This window comes from Anas platyrhynchos, chromosome 21 (genome assembly GCF_047663525.1).
Source record: "Anas platyrhynchos isolate ZD024472 breed Pekin duck chromosome 21, IASCAAS_PekinDuck_T2T, whole genome shotgun sequence".
NCBI lineage: Eukaryota > Metazoa > Chordata > Aves > Anseriformes > Anatidae > Anas > Anas platyrhynchos.
Genome location: NC_092607.1, coordinates 7533834 through 7547670, shown reverse-complemented (window position 1 = coordinate 7547670; position 13837 = coordinate 7533834). Strand labels below are relative to the sequence as shown.

The 13837-nt window shown below is 42.9% G+C and overlaps 1 long non-coding RNA gene across 10 annotated transcripts in view; it reads right to left on the bottom strand.

Moving 5' to 3' along the window:
* Window positions 1–13837, bottom strand: part of LOC106014601 (uncharacterized) — a 193600-nt gene that overhangs the window by 57422 nt on the left and 122341 nt on the right. For all 10 annotated transcript variants that reach the window (XR_011804434.1, XR_011804431.1, XR_005260549.2 and 7 more), the window contains one exon: window positions 8239–8354. This is a non-coding gene — a long non-coding RNA (uncharacterized lncRNA). The remainder of the gene's footprint in view (window positions 1–8238; window positions 8355–13837) is intronic.

The following is a 13837-nucleotide window of genomic DNA, read 5'->3' as shown; positions in this document are numbered from 1 at the left end:
AGACATATGCAAGTATTTCGTGTCTTATCAAAACAGTTTTGTTTTCAACAGAGGGAAAAAAAAATATTTTTGCCTACATCTTAATCATTTCTCACCACACATGATCTTTTGGGCTACCCATGACACAAGGTGCACTGGCTCCACAAGTGGAAGCAGCGATGCGGCTGTACTAACACAAGACAGAAAATAACCAGATTTCCAAGTGCATGTGCTTGCTGCTTGCTCACTGAACATATTCCTCTTGGAACCCCAACCTTTCTTCTTTCCATCTCCACAAAGCGTTTTGAGGCTGTTTGCATGAAAGCATTCACATCAAAGCACTTCCCCCTTTACTGTTGACATTATGAAAAGATATTTTCTAGTATCTGTAGAAGTCAGGGTGGATACATCCACTTGTTTTCACTGTTCTGTAGTAAACTAAACCACGCAGGGCCAGTCAGATAGATATCCCACGATTTTCCAAATTCTCCTGTCTGCCTTATCTAGAACCTGTAACATGTTCACAGTCACACTCATACAGAGCAGTGTGTTGTTTGTTGTTTTTTTTCTTACTAAACCAGCTTATTCTATTTTTCCACTCCCAATGCAGTTCTCCTTGGTCAAAAGTTATCTTCAACATAGCTTAATAGCAAGAAACATTCCGCAAAGGCTGCATAGCATTATTTTGTTCTTAACATACTGGGAAATAAAGTGTGTGGGTTTTGGATTCTAGGATCCAGACCATCTGTTAAACCTATCAGAGGTTTGAATTCTAATTTGCTGTTGATTTAAAAATAGTCTCAGCATTACCCTGTCATTTTCTGTAAATTATATATTATTTAGTTTGCCATTTTTAAATATTATAACGTCCTTCTCTTTTCTCTTATGGTTTAATTTAGATTCCTTATCATCTGCACCAGTACCATTCCTCCCTCCCAGTAACTGATCCTCTTCTCTTTCCTATGCCAGAGAACCTAACAGACTACTCCCAGACTTGAAAGTCAGCTCAAAAACTAAAGCTGATGTTGTAATATGAACTTCATCACTGCTGCAAGAGGTCATCTTTTCATAAAAAGCAAAAACCAACAGTTTGTTTATTCTGTGGAATTCATCAGTTTACCCATAGTCACCGTACTAATAACATATCTTGCAGTAAGTTGCACTACTGCCGTAGTGCCTGGCAATTAAGGTATCAGTGCTGCATGTTTAAAACCAACAAGCTTCACAGATTTTCCTAGAGAGCCTCAATCTGCATTTATTTCAGAATTAAGATGGGTTTCATTCTTCTATCTTATCTTTTGCAGCTTGCCCAGCACACAGCATCCTGCACTTGGCCATGGTATTGCTTCCTTGGGCCATCCCACAAGGTTAAACGGGACCTGCTTTTCAGCCCACTCCTAATGGACACGCAGGAAACTACTTCTGCTGGATGTAACATTGCCTTTGCTGCCAAAACGACTATCAGAGCAAAACAACAAAACAGACACTGTAGCAGCAGATTACCCAGACACTTCTGTAAAGTCTTATAAAAATTGCTTCTATTTGTATGTGTACACATTGCAGAAAGGAAAGCTGCTGCTTTCAAGCTCTGGTAGCAGCAGAAGACAAAACAGGCTCACCGAAGTCAGTAACAGAAACTGGGACTGTGTTGGGTTCCCATCTTCATAGTGGGACCCAAACGATACCTGACGCTGCAGTTCCCCACTGGCTCAGCTTCCTAATGTGTGATACAGCAGAGTTTCTTTAAGGCTTTGATATTTTACACTTACTTCTTATCTAACCCTAGCCAGGAGAAGATAGAGTTTGTATGTGGTACACTTTCTGAAAACATTGGCATGTGTTCATATTTTGTTTCCTGGCACACTCCACTTCAGACACCTGATAGGAAAGAGTACTCACAGCCTGAGTGGAAGTAGCGCATGCTCTATCTTATTAATTACTGGTAAAATACACACGTCTAAAGCAGTGTTTCTCAAACATGACCAGTGCACAATAAATTTATTTCTCATTACTTAGTTGTATTCTGTTCTAGCAATCTAAACTGCAGCTGTGATGAATTTGGGTGGCTGCAAATGTGGCCGCATTAACAACGAATTGTGTACAGGTGGTTACATACAAGCAGCTCCTGCACCCCGGAGACCAGACTAAGCAGGAGGACAGACAGGCAACAGGTGGGAAAGGGAAGAAAAAAGGAAATACTAATATGACAACCTTGGAGAGCTTATTTAATACTTCAGTTGATTTTTTTTTTCTATTAATAATCAATCCTGAACTAGGCTATCCTGGAGTTATCATGCCTGCCTGTGCAGAGTAACTCTACCTCTCACGCATGCTGAAACCAGATTCTAAACATCTGTGTAACATTCACTGGAGATAACAGACCTACTGCAAACTGTATAATACTCAAGAGAGTTCTCCCCCCAACACCCAACTTTTCCTTAATAGAATGACTAAAAATTCAGAGTTAAACACCAAATATCAATACCAGTGGATCTCATTAGATGCAAAGCCAGCATTGCACCCCTCCACACATGGAAATCAATCACTGCCCCAAGTGCTCTGTACCCCCAAAGATCTGGTCAATTTGCCTCCATTGCTTGTGGAATTAGGAAATGGAATTTATAATGGCTTAAAATGTCAAAAACTTTTAATATCTACAGAATTATATAACTTAGTCCTTCTGAATTGCAAAAGTCTAATGCAATTAGAGGTTTTGACCTCTTTTGTCCAGCTGCCCTAGAAATGACAAGCTTATTATTACATAAAGTATTTGGGGGGATTATAATGAGGAGCTATCATCTACTGACCCTAGCACACAGAATGCCAAAAATTCCTGTGACTGATCCTGCTAGTCACAGAGTCTCTGGTCTGCAGACAAGGACTCCCAAAAATCTCCCAAAAATTCAGATTACTGTATTTTTCCACATAATTTTAAATCACCAGTTCCAGATTTTAAGAACCTAACGCATACTTCAGCCACTTTCTCTTTCCAAGTCATGAAAACACAATGCACGTACAAGTCCTTGCAACACAGGAGTACTTGTCCACATTTAATGAAGACGCTTTTGGAGCCAGGGCCAAGGCTTCTAGGAACTGTACCACATCAAGGAGCGCAACGCAGCTGGCTCACACTACACTTCACCGAAGCTCCTGTGACAAAATACATCCACACTGACACAAAAATTACTATGGAGGGATCACCAATGAAACAGTTATTTCACTCTGCCAATTCTTCCTGGGATTTAAAAGCCACGGAGGCAACCAGAAAACACTCAAGTAGGAAAAAAATCAAACAAGAAGAGTCCATGAGACCAGGGAAAACAAGCCGTTCGGCAGTAAAACAGAGGGAGCAGACTTCACAGAAGAGCACAAGGGGCTTCGCTGCTTTCTCAGAGGGGTTTAAATTCCCTTTGTGGGTCAGCTCCTCCTCACCCCTGGCGTGCAGAACCGGGTTGGGCGCTGCGGCCTGCGCCCAGGAATGGCGCAGCGCTGAGGGACGCGGGGCCTCGGCCCGGCCTTGCCCCCGCGCTGGGGTTTGCTTCATGGCAGGGGCAGGCACAAGAGGGCTGTGGCAACACACGCTGGTGGCCTCCGGCAGACTTTTTAAACCCTAAGTGTACATTAAGACTTTGTTTTGGCCAGACTCTGATTTGGGTGGTTTATTTTTACTACTTTTTAATTACTCTAATTGAAGGGGGAGTATTTCCCTTTGGTTCTGCCATTCAGCTGCTTCACCTCCTCCCAGCCACTGCTCCCTTTTGAGGCTCTGCCTGCAAACACCACCGTTAGTCACATTTTTGTGTTATGCTGAAGGTTGGTTGGGCATTCCCCCTCCCTCTGATTCTGTTGGAAAATAGAGAACAGATGAATTTCATTAACTCCCTTGGCTTGTAGGTTGACACACCCTACTACTCATAAACACAGGGATTAGCTAAGTCCTTCTAATAAACAGAAGAGGGAAAAAAAAAAAAAAAAGGAAAGAAAAAAAAAATGTCCACTATTTGTTTAAGGGATTTTGTGTTTACAAAGGAGAGGGGAACATATGTGAGGAAACCTGCTATTTAGCTCTGGCTGAGAGAGGGTGAAGGTGGCCCAGAGGAGAGAAGGGCACTCCCCTCTGCCACCTGGATTTTAAGACAGTCCCTTCTGCGTTAAGGCAGGCCACCACACAGGGTCACCTTCACAACCCTTTACAGACAGGATCTGTATTCTTGTGACTCTTGCAAATACTTAGCTAAAACTTTTTTTTTCTTTTTCTTTTTTTCCTTTTTCTTTTTCTTTTCTTTCTTTTTTTTTTTTTCCCTCCTCTGGAAACTACAGCTAGAACCCAGACCTGCACAGTAGTCTCATTAAGTAATTAACTGGATTAAATTCATTGTTTTTTATATGTGCATTCAACAAAAGAGCAAGAAGCAGTTCTGGTAGCTGAAAGGTGGCAAAATGCCTCCATGCTTTCAGAGCACGTGGAAGGGAGCAGGCTTCCAGAATAACTCGAGCAGCGTTCAGCACCTGCTTCGCTAACACAGAACAGGCTTCCAAATCCCCTGCAGATTTTTTGCTCAACATTTGATATCCATTTTTCACATCCAATTATTAATCTGCATACACTGAATTCTTTGTTTTCTACAGATCTGCCTGATTATTTAAGCCCTGGAATAAGAAGGCAGAAAATGAGAGAGAAAATGAAGATCTGATTCCCAGATGGATGCTAAATTTGAGGGGGAGGGAGGGCGCACACAGACTAAGTCATTATAATTCAGGATTTATTTCTTGTACTGCAGCCTTACTAAACAAACATTTGGATCAGAAGAGGCAGAGTAATTTGGGATTTAGTAGTGATTTCCATGAACGACCCTGATTTATTCAAAATTCTCAATGCTAAAGCTTCACTTTTCAAGGTCTTCCCCATCCTCTGTTTTTCAGGACCCTTGGCCTCATTTTACATTTCAACTCTTACAGGAAGAACCATACTTAAACAAATCTATCATTACCAATGCAACATAACAGAATGCCTTTTATTTTAATGCTTTCAGGATATACACACTGTTATAGGTATTCCCCAAAATGTGAAGTCTACATAATAATCTTGGAGATCCATTAATAAAAATACACCTCTATTGATTACCTCAGGTTCTTCTGGCCAGGAGAATAAAATTCTCATGATAATTCTTGTGTAAATGTGTTTTTTCACTAATATATCTGGAATTCTCACAAAATCCCCAAATAAAGCCCACTGCTTTTTAAAAATGTTTTCAATTTTCTGATAAGGAAAGAGATCCTGAAAAGGTCAGAAACAGCACCAGCAGATTAGTAGGTGCTTCCACTGATTGCAACTGGGTTATGCAAAACACATCTCATTTCCTTTGAGCTCTCAAGCCAAGGTTTGAATACAGAGAGTGCGCAAATATAGAAGCACAGCTGCTTTAAGCTTCCTCCGATCCCCACTCATAATGCACAAGTGGTGCTCCTGCACCAAACTGCGCTGCGATCAAAGCCAGCTGATCCTGAGTTTATCAGAATGCTACTGTTCAAACTGCACTTGAGTTTTTACATTTTTCCCTGGTATATTATACGGGGGCCCTTGTAAATCTGATAAAGCGCTGGAGCAGCTATAGCTACTAAGTCTTGCTTATGTTTCCCTTCACAGTGTTTTCTGATGCTCTTGACTGCCTCGTGCGGTCATGGGTGTTGACTGCCACTAACTCAGCTCAACAGGAATTGTTTCTCTTGTACTTTTCCTGTTTCAGTGGCTCTGAGACAGACACACGTAATGCCCTTCACGTGCCTATCTCAGAGTGCTTAACATTCATTAAAATCAAATTAAATAGAACATATAATTTTTTAATTGTTATTTTTTTTAGATTTGATTTTAACACATGCAACTCAGAACAAAACAGAGGGGAAAAAATACTTGGTTAGCCAGTCTAACTAAGCCTGGCTGACTACAGAGCCAACTTCTTGCACCTCTGTCAGCATGTGGGCTGTGAGCCCCTCTCATCTATACAATGACCGCAGGAGATCTGCCTCTCAGTAAGTTCTGACCTAATAACTGTCATCTGCATTCAACAGAAAAGCGCCCAACAAATTCAGTGTATTTAAGATCAGATCATTAAGGTCCAGTTCAAAGACTGGTGCTTGGAAATTCCCTGGGCACAGGCTACAGAAAACACGCTTATGGTTGTAGTAGCATTAGATCACAGGAGGCTTTAGCAATAAGGTCATCTGCCCCTGACTAGATTGGAGACTTTTCTGATGGAAGCAATGTGAAATGTGCTTTCTCAAGGCTCCATCATGCTCCCACAGCAGCTATCAGGCAATATGCACAGGAGAGGCTGGTTTAGCTGTGCAGTGCTTGTGTACTGTTATACCCCATAGCCTTGTGTGTCTGGTTCACCTTACATGGCAGAGGCAAGGAACAAAGCTGTAAAGCTGTCTTCCTTGAACTCACAAACCTTTCCGAAGCACATCTCTGCACATGGGCAGCTTTCCTCCAGCTGAAGCAGCTCTGCTTATCCATGCTAAACCTGCCATGCAGGAGACCATTTCCTCTTATTTTCTCCCCATAAAAAGTTAAATTATTAAAAAAAGAGAGAGAGAGAAAAAAGAAACATTTTCTTGAGTGGTTACAGGTCACTCTGGATCAGTGAGGTTTAACTTCAGCATGTTGTGATGAAATATTAATACCGAGTCAGTGTGTTTATTTCTTCAAGCGTCTGGAGCCGCTGAGTGTTTATGCCTCGAGATTAGCAGGAAGTGTGTCCATGCATAGCAGCCCCGTACTTAGAAAGTCCGAGATTTCAACATTTGAAGACTGTCCATGGGAAATCAGCTGCATCGGATTTTGTGTCAGTTCTGCTGTGAGACAGAGAGCTGCTCCCAAGGGATTCCAGCCCCATAACGAACCAACAGATTGTCAGCTTAATACTTAAGTGCTAGAAAGGCATGTCTCAGTCCCTGTGTTTCCATCACAAAGTATTTAGACTCATCTGGAGCAAGTAAAATTAGGCCAAAAACTTATCACCAGCACTAGAGATCGTAAGAGGGTCCTGATTTAATCTTTGTGACAGCAAACACCCTCTAGTCAGGCACGGCCTTCTTGATGTTTCAGCACGTAAACATTACCAGTTAAATAATAATAATAATAATAATAATAATAATAATAAATAAAGAGAAATTTAGTTCTCCACATTTTGAAGAAAACATACGAAGCCATCACACTCTAAATGGACACTATTTGGTGGGTTATAAAAGACTTCCAAAGCCCTTGCAGGACAGCAGCAGAGCTCATGGAGGTGGGGCCAGGAGAACTGTTTGATCCAGGACACCAAAGGCTGAGCGAGTGCCAGGAAATCCATTGCCTCCCTCAGACCCAGCCTGCTCCAGTTCACTCCATAAACATGCAGGACAGGAAGCCACTTGCCTTTCCCATTCGAAAGGTTACAAGGGTCCTAAAGGAAGGGCATGAGTAGGAGCAAAGGCAAACGTAGAGGAAAAAGGATACTGCAATGTCCTGCCCCAGTTTCACGGTCTGTTTGGAGGCAGATCCACTTCCCCTGTTCCTACAACAAGTGGAAACAGGATCTGTATTTTGGCTGACAGTCTCTCTTATGTGTCACTTAAGCAGGGCCATCTCAGAGTTAGTCTTTTTAGGTAGGTTTTTCTCCAAAGAGATGAGTCACAAAACCAAGGTCCTGGCCCCACAGCAATGTTCAGCCTAGATTTCCGTGTCAAAGCTTTCAGTCTGGCACTGACAATTGGTACCAAGCAGCCAGAGCTGCTTGAAAGGAAATGCAAGCTACTAGGCTGATTTGGCTCTGCTGTTTAGGAGGAAATACAGTACAATGCATTGCAGCTTTTTTTGCAGAACAATTTTCCACCAAACAGCATTCCAAGACACCTTTCAGAGCAAAATACAAAATCTTAGCGTGGTGAGAGACACGTTATGAGACACAAGGAATATTTGCACGTGTAGACATCGATCAGCAGATTTACAAAGCAGAAAGCAAAGGGGATGCTGCTGGCAAAGCTGCCAAGGAGATGGTCACGCTGCCAGTGATCAGATGTGACTGAGCAGCCGGAGGGAAGCCAGCACCCCTTGTCATGGGACAGACACACAGAGGAGCTCTCTGAGGAAGGCTGAATTTTCAAAGGGGCTCATTCGCACACAGGGAAGGATGAGGCAGGCTCAGAGCAGCAAAGTCAGACTAACTATTGCTAAGGTTTTTTTTGTTTTGTTTTTTTACCCCCACTTGTGCTCACCTGTGGCTTTCAGACCGTCTGGCTGAGTTCACGTCTGGTGGGTCCCTGCTGAAGCTGTGTCGCAGTTTCATAAAGCACCTGAAGATAACTCCGTGCTCTACCAGTTGCAATCTAATCTGCATATACAGAAATACAGAGGTTTTTAATTCTAGCCCAATTAGAAAAGAAACAAATATTGGATGTTTAAAAGATTGATTATTTCTACCACCTCAAATGCGTGTCAGTAAGGATTCCTTTTTAAAGTACAGTGCCAACCTCTCTGACATTATACATGTACACATTGCTATACATTAACCTGATTTATACTAACAGTACTCAGCTGTGTAAATCTGACAGCAAACAGAGATGCCGCTGTGATCCTACAGAACTGTAACCGCTGGGATAGCACCGTGGCATTCAGCATGGGGGATGGTTCCCCCCTCAGAATAATTCTTTTACACACCTGAAAAAGAGAGAAAGGCAAATAGACATGCCCCTTTAAGAGCCCCTCCAAGAATAAAGGTATGCAGACACCAGCACACCCAAAGATTATCTTTGCTTGACATAAACACTTGCAGTGCAAGGAGTAAGACACGTGCACACAAAGAAAAGCCATAAGAGTACTAGAATAAAACGAAAGAAGGAGGCTGCTCCAGGCATTTGACATACATCTTGGCACTTTTAATGAGGAAAAACAAAGACTCAAAGTGCATCCTCAAGAGCCTACGTGCATTTAGGTACATGTGTGCAAGAGGGAGCGAGGGCAGTGACGGTGCTCGGGGGGAGGATGCTGCTCACTGAGGCCCATCAGGTAGCAGTAAATCTCCAGTGCTGGGCACACCCCGCCTGGCTCCTCACGCTACATTAGGCATGTTGTACTCCCTTTGGTTTATGGAGGGTTGTGGTGCTAAATGAGCTAGAACAAGAGCAGCAGTATCAGGGGATTGAGTGACTGTCTCCACCAAACAGCTCCACTAAGTAAGGATTTCTCCATTTGCCTCTCAGGCCTGCACCAGAAAAGGAATCAAACCAGCACCCAGCCCAGCTCCTGCGAGTGATTCCTGCACGCCCCAAGTTCACAGCTCCATATGCTGCCAGCCAGGCTCTGGGGAAGCTGTCATTTATCACTGCTGCCGCTAAGGATGCACTTCTGTCACTTCTTAATTTGTGAGTCCCTGCTCTGCAGAGAAGCATGCGCCTGCAGTTTCTTACCAAATCAGTGGCCTTTTGAATGGACAAGACTCGGAGTAGCTCTCTGGAAAAGGAAATATACGGGCAAGCATGCTTTAAACCCATGGGCTGAGTCTAACCCAGAGCTGCTGCTGCCCTCTGGCATTCTCAGCCCTCCTGGAGCCAGCTTTCATCCTGTCACTCCCTCGGTATCCTCCAGTTGCCTCTGCCCTTTCAGGATTTTAAATCAATTCACTTTTTTTTTTTTTTTTTTTTAAATCGTCTTTAACATGCACGGCTCAAGCCGCAACTGTATTATCTTAATGCCGTAAAAGACTAAGAGCTAGTTTTGCACAAGTGCCTAGGTAAGGAACATAGGTGGGCAAAAATCCAAAACCAAATCATTTGCCAGACATTTAAAACATTCCAAAACATGTTTTCATGTCACACTGGGGCAAAAAATCAACGTGTTCTAATGGAAAAAAGAACTGAGATGGGATGTTGGAACCCAACCGTCTGTACATTTTGAATATACTGTATGTGGATTCAAGTTCCCTCTGTAAACTCAATCTGCAGCTTCAGCCTTCAGTGCACTTTGCTGCAGGACTCCAGTCCGTCTGATAGCTGCTGACTTCTGACCAGTATCACGAAACCACAACTTTACCAATCAGTCGTCTGCATTTGTGAGCAGATACCTGCTGTGCAAAACCACACACACAGGAAAACTGAATCTGAGCTAGAACTGCAGGATGATCCATGTGATACTAACCACCACATCTCAGAGAAAAAGCCCTTGTGTTACTGGCAACATCCGATCAATGCTTAGCTAGGGATGAAGAGCAGATGGAAAGTCAGCAACTGAGAAAGCCAAAAAATGAGCTTCATTTTCACCACCACTGAACTCCAAGATCCTCACCACCGCATGCAGTTCTAGGTGCCTCAACAGAAAAACACAACAGCACAATTGTAAGCACAGAAGGAAAAGCCCCAAGATTGACATGCAGGAAGGACGAGACAAACTAGCATTTAGGAAACGAGGCAGGACTAAGGAGGGCTTACAACAGAACTCTTAAAAAGCAGAGGTCAGGAACAACTACCAAACCATCAGCCATGTGAGGGATGTTCTTAGGCCACAGTTATCGACTGGATCTAACCCAGCAAGAGCTAGGGGTTACCCAGTGAAAGGCAAACAGAAGGCTTCCAGCTAGAAAGGAAAGGATCTTTTCATCAACATATTGAAACTGGAACTTATTACTAAGCAATGTTCTGAAGTCCAAAACATGTGAGCAATTAAAAAAAATGAATTAGCATTTGACGAGGACAGGTTGGCCCACACAGACAACAACAAGTATTTGCTGGGAGCCTGGGGGGTGCAGCAGGACATGCAAAATCCTCATCTTGCCGCAGGAAGGAAGCATCAATCTTGGATGTCACACACTTTTGCAGCAAAGCTTGGCATAGTGGCATGACCAAAGTGATGAAGTGTACCCTAAAATACCCGTCTGCCTCCCGCAAAGCAGGCAGGCACTCTCAAAGGTGTGAAGAACATCGGCTGCAGGACACCTGCACTTCAGCTGATCACTAAGGGTTTTAAAGCCTGTAACGTCCTGCGCTCCCCTCTTTTTCTAAATATGCCAGGACCTTCCCTTGCTCAGAAAGGCTTTCTGGAGCTGTGTTTGTTGGACACATATCACATGGATCTAGAATGACAAACTGCTAACCAACATCAACGTCATTGTAGACCTTAAAATAAGTTTGTATGCATCAGAATGTGCAATTTTCAGGAATGAAAAATTAGTGTTTGTATTTTAAATGCCTATCCTGACACTGATACCAGATCAGTTCAGCACTGGGAAAGAAAAAGGAAATTCATTTTGTTGCTACCCATACCCTAGTAGCCAGTAAAATTTTAAGAAGCAGTAATCCACAGACCTGGGATGGAGAAAACCATCGCAGAGCATTAGTTCTGGTTTCCTCTTCCCATTCTCACAATGCCATTTGTTCATACAGAAGAAACATTCTCTACAAATATCCAGACACTTACCTTATGGCATACCCTGATGGCCATAATCACCCATATGGAGGGCATTATGACAGCCCACCAGGACAAAAATAAGCGAAATGATTTAGAGGCAATGCTTAGCAGAACATATAGTATCCCACCCTCTCGCTTCCTGACCATCTTGGTAAGAAAGTATTTGCTTGATTGCTTTAAGAAGTTCTTGGCCACACCTCATTTAACTTATTTTCCAGATCAATCAGGTCAAGTCCCTGAAAAATCCCCTCAGGTTGCCTCTTTAAACATTGACTTGTTGCCTTTTAAGCAAACAAAATAGAAGTTTCCTTTTCAGCTGGCATGAGCAGGAGTCCAGATGCAGGGCTCCAACCCAAAAACAGCATTCAGCAAAGGACCCACATACCAAGCAGGATGACTGATTTTTGCCTGCACTTCCCCTCCCCTTTTCTTCCTGCCTTGGGAAATATTTGGGATGCACGAGCAGCCAGCCTTTTTTAGACATTGCCTGCTTCGAGGAAGAAAAGAGTGGGTGAATGGATACAATAGGCCCAGCAAGGAGAGCTGTTTAATCAAAACCAGTCACGAACAAAAGAAAGCCAAGGAGCCCAGGAGGATAATTATATTTCACACATCAATTAACATTCTTTCGCTGCCACTTAAGAAATCCCATTTAATTGCCCTGCCTTAGTCCTGATTGTGTAAGATGTCGTACAGAAGGTGAATTGGCTCCAGCGGAGGGTGCCATGTTACAGAGAGCACACAAAGCTGCATCGGTGGAGTTTGTCCTTTCTGATGCCTTAACCCTGCCTGCGTGGACAGCACTAATGCCTACTTAGCTTTAACAGGATCTCAGGCAGGGATCCAAAATCTAATCTCAGCTACCCTACAGTGCTTAGTGTCAGCTCTTCATGTTCATAGCACAATAGCAGCTAAAGGCTGCAAGAGATCTCTATGAACAGAACTAGACGCTCTGTCCCTGCTAGTCAAAGCCAAGGAAAAGGAAGCAGTCCTCACCTGACGGCAGGGAACTCAGCCCGGCACAGACTGAGCCAGTTTCATTAAGCAAGGTCATGAGAGAAGAGCTAAAAAGTGGCCTCAAATCCCTGAGTCTTACCTTCTTAATATCAGGTATTTTTCCTGCGCTGGGATTTCTAAATACCAAAGAAACAGGAAAGAAAAAAAAAAGCAATCATCATCAATATCAAATCCATTTTTCATTTAAAGAGGAGGGAGTTTGGGAGAAGCACAGTATGCCCAGTGTTTCGTGAACATAAAATACCTTTCTTCCATGTATAGAAACATCAAAAAGAGAAAAAGCTTGAAAGCTAAGCAAACCATTTCTACTGGAAAACCAGTGAAAGAGCTAGCCAAAATATTTTTACGGTTATTTATTGGAACACATTAAAACATTACACGGGTGGCAAGTCAACAAGCATCCTCTGCCGGCCCTCTGGGTCACACCACAGGCATCCTCAGCAGCACAGCAGAGGAACGCTTCCCTAACTGTTCCTCTCATCGCCCAGTACCCCACCTCCTCCTGGGGTAAGATTCTGCAGCTGCTTTTTGTTTGCCTTTTCGGAATTAGAGCACACTTCTCAAAGCCCATTTTGAGCCCCTCTCCCCTGCGCTGCTGTCCCCGTGGCAGCACAGAGCACTGCAGGGCAGGCAGCGCCCCAGCCTGCACCCAGGCATCACCAAAGGACATTTCATGCTTGGTTTGCCATTTCTTTTCCTCCTTCCCCCAGATTCTGCCAAAAAGCACCTTGACCATTTCAGAGCATCTGCAGGGGCACTTCTGCTACTGTAAATGCATCGGTTTGACAGACAGCTACTGCTTCTTCCATATTCTTAACCGGTTACGGCAACACAACTTCCACATTTACAATAAGCCTTCAGCACAGACTGGGTAATATCCGACGTTTAATAAATTCAAAGCACACTAATACCAGGATATCTACAGAATTAAGTCCAGCCACACTGAATAATAATTTTAAAAAGTCTTGCAGGGAAAATGAATTAACTTCTCTCCATTTAGTAAGGATAATGAAAGCCAAATTGGTCAGCGTGTCTGTATTGTGTGCTGTGTATCTGATAAAGGAAAACCTTCTTACAGATACGGCATGGTGTTATTTTTAAGCCACATTATTTTCTCTGTCACTAAGAAGTAACAGATTTTATTAAAGAAATAGTTAAAAATATATGGATTGTGACAGCTACCAAAGAGAGTACACAGGAAATCATGAAGATTTTTTCCTGTTCTTTGAAGTGGAGACACTTTTTTTCGCCTAAAAAAAATACCAAATAGATTTAAATTAACTGAAAACATTACTACTTTTTTTTTTTTTTTGATTAATTGCATGATCCTTCCACAAAGTATTTGACTCCTTAGGCAGTCTCACCATATGGACTTAAAAGTCTCCACGGATGGACTGC